The 3,186-nt window shown below is 35.9% G+C and overlaps 1 non-coding gene across 1 annotated transcript; it reads left to right on the plus strand.

The window, feature by feature from the left end:
- Positions 1-2,679: 2,679 nt before the first annotated feature.
- On the plus strand, positions 2,680-2,754 carry TRNAG-UCC (transfer RNA glycine (anticodon UCC)). Its single transcript has one exon. It is a non-coding gene; the product is annotated as a tRNA-Gly (tRNA).
- The last annotated feature ends 432 nt before the right edge of the window (positions 2,755-3,186 follow it).

Below are 3,186 nucleotides of genomic sequence, written 5' to 3' on the forward strand. Positions count from 1 at the left end.
ATTTCAGTAAGAACTCCTTCGATACCAGACAAAATAAGACGATTTCTTAAGGTTTAATTAAAAAAGACTTACTTTCTCGGTTCTTCAAGAACAATGAGTATGCTCTTATAAGTATTATAAATTCTTTCGAAAAAATCCTGCTTATGATGCGCACCAGCTCCCTCTGCATTCTTCTTTCGTTGTTCTTAGAAGTATATCCACCAAATAATACAATACTTTTGGACCCATACAGTTCTGTATATATCCCATATAAAAATAATACAAATCAAAATTTACTATACTTAGAACCAAAGTGACTTTCTGTTGGAGATATCATCCATGAACCAAAGTTACGGTATAAATGAGGAACACAATTCTGTTCGCTGGGCGTTTTTCACAGATGTGCACAATACGGAATCTAGTCTGCATCGCTTATGTTCAGTATTTACTGCCGAACTAACACCAGTTAAGTCTCCACTCTATTATTTCACAGTTTTGCCTTCGCAGCGTCGCATGCTTATCTCCACTAACTCAAAGAAACTTTATTATAAAAACTCAGAATAGCATTAATAAACACACTTACGGCTAAATTCATCCCTGGAAGATACAAACAACTTCAACGAAAAAAAGCTGCGTAATTGTCAAATGGATGCCTGTACAGCTTAGGATTTGAGGAAACAATAGTTCTCACACATTAGCCAAGAACGCCACATTAGCAGGCGTACGCGGAGCACTCTCTACCCTGCTCGGATCTGTGTTGCCCAACTTGTGTGCTTGCATTGATCCCAAGCTTGCAATCTCGCTAATAAAAGCAACTTCGTTGTTGTTGCATACAACTTGCCGAGTGAAGTATTACTGTCCCATGCAAATCAGACATTTTCATCATTCCCACTTACTGCGTAGCTTTAACCGTCTCTATTGTGAAGATTGTACTGTGCAACTGAGTATTCCTCACATTCTTGTTGAATGTTCAGAACAATCAGACCTCATAGAACGTTTAGGACTATCTAAATATCATAATATGGTATTAGAGAATAATGTGATATTACGTGGTGTTACGCGAAATGGCCATGGGAAAAGTTTCTTTTGGCTTTTTTCTGTTATTGCTATCATTTATTTATTCATTTTCTTATTATATATTTTGTTATTTATTTAATTATCCCTTTTCCCAGCTCCTGATTTAATTTCAATTCATACACGAATCACTGTCATGTTATAAGAAATCGCGAACAGTATTTCAAGTATATGCGGTTTTAACACAAAGGCAACACTGCAATTACAAGATTATCTATCGCATGTAAATATATATATATATATATATATATATATATATATATATATATATATATATATATATATATTCAAATGCAGCTCGTGGATACGAAACAATTTTTTACGTTAGATAACTGGTGATTTTCTCATCACAGCATCCTGTTAAATTGATACACATAATTTTCTACAGTGATTTTACCGCCAATATTGAAGGGTTTATTAGCAAATGAAAGAGATTTTAATTGTATTTTATATGACCTGTACTTTTAAGATGCCAATGCGTACCTCTACAGATAGAAATTATGTCAAAAGTTTTCAGTAGAAACACAGTCAATTTTTTCATCATCTACAGTGACTGTATAAATTAAAGTATTCAAATAAATTCTTCATTTAGCATCATATCCCTTCCGTGATTAACCTGTCACAAAATGCTGCTGTAATGTTGCATTTCAAAGGCAGTTTCCATAAATGATCACCTCAATTTTCAACTGCATACAAATTCTCCATCTGCCTAGATTACTTGGATAATATCTCCACAATGAGCCTGACCACTAATTATTTTCGCTGTTTTCGTAAACTGCTGCTCTGTAGTTCTCCACATCACTCCGGACTCTTTACCACAGTTTTTGTGTTTGATGAATTGCCAAGTTTCAAACGTGACACCCTTCGACAACATCTCACAGAATAATGTGTGGTAGGTTTATCATTTATTGTAAGAAAAAGATGATGATACTGTAAATGCCAAGTAGATATTTTAGCTGGTAGAAATCGAAAATTTTGGAGAAGGCACAATGCTACAAGTCTCTACATCAACGGTAAGCAATTTTTAATTTCTCACACCTATAACATACATGTAGATCGTGTTTTATGAGAAAAATAGAGTCCAGTTGAAGTTTAAGATCAAGTCCTTTAACTTTTCACTGCAAAAGAAGTATAACATTATTTAGGTAGCCTACAAATGCATGACGTGTTTTCTGGGATGTTGAACCCTGAATTCTTCTGCATTTTCACCAGTTATCAGTAGCAAAAATCCCAGTAAACCCTGATGTAACGTGGATTCGTTAATCAAACCTTAATGGGATTCATAAAGCTAACTCTTGCAAGTCATATCCGGAAAATGCCATTTGTAAAAAAGCAGAGCTTTCCAACACACTCAAGGAAGAAACTCTACCTCTAATGTGTACACTATCGTGTCCCAAAACAAAATATTAAATTTTATTATTTATTTTCCTCATTTAGCGTTGCTGTCTTGTTATTGTCAACTCATTTCAAATAAAACACAAGAATTTAAATCAAAATTTATAATATATTAGTTTAACCTCGTTACGTTCTTCACAGTGTGGCTTTTAAAAAGTTTCTGTTTAATTGATATTGACTACAACTAAATTGAGTATCTGAAAATCATGTAAAAGAACACAACAAAAAAGTGGCCCCGCGTAGCGTAGTCGCTAACGCTCTCGCCTTCCGTGCGAGCGGTCCCGGGTTCGATTCCCGGTGGGGTCACTCGGTCGAAAAAGTGTAACAGCTTTTTCAGGCCAGCCACCCCGAATGAGGTTTTCCTGGGTTTTCCTCATTCACACCAGGGAAATGCCGGGGTGGTACCTAACTTATAGGTCCCAGGCCGCTTCCTTCCTTTCCCAATCCTTTCTTCCTTCCCTTTTCCCGGATTGTGTGCTCGCCGAGGGACGTCATCTCTCACATCGTGAAGGGCTAAAGGGCCTTAGATGCCGACAGCTCACAAATCTAAATCCTAAATCCTAACACAACAAAAAACTATTCTCAGAAGTATTGGGATGAGTTCAGAAGATTCACAGATTACACCATGTCACTAACAATAGCTTCATAATTTTCATCCTTTACATTTTCAAGAAAACCTGAACATACCGATTTAAATGACAGACAGGCTGGTTTCTTAATTTCAGAGAGTTTAGTTTC

The sequence above is a fragment of the Thermobia domestica genome, chromosome 13, assembly GCF_964235325.1.
Source record: "Thermobia domestica chromosome 13, izTheDome1.hap1.1, whole genome shotgun sequence".
Lineage (NCBI taxonomy): Eukaryota > Metazoa > Arthropoda > Insecta > Zygentoma > Lepismatidae > Thermobia > Thermobia domestica.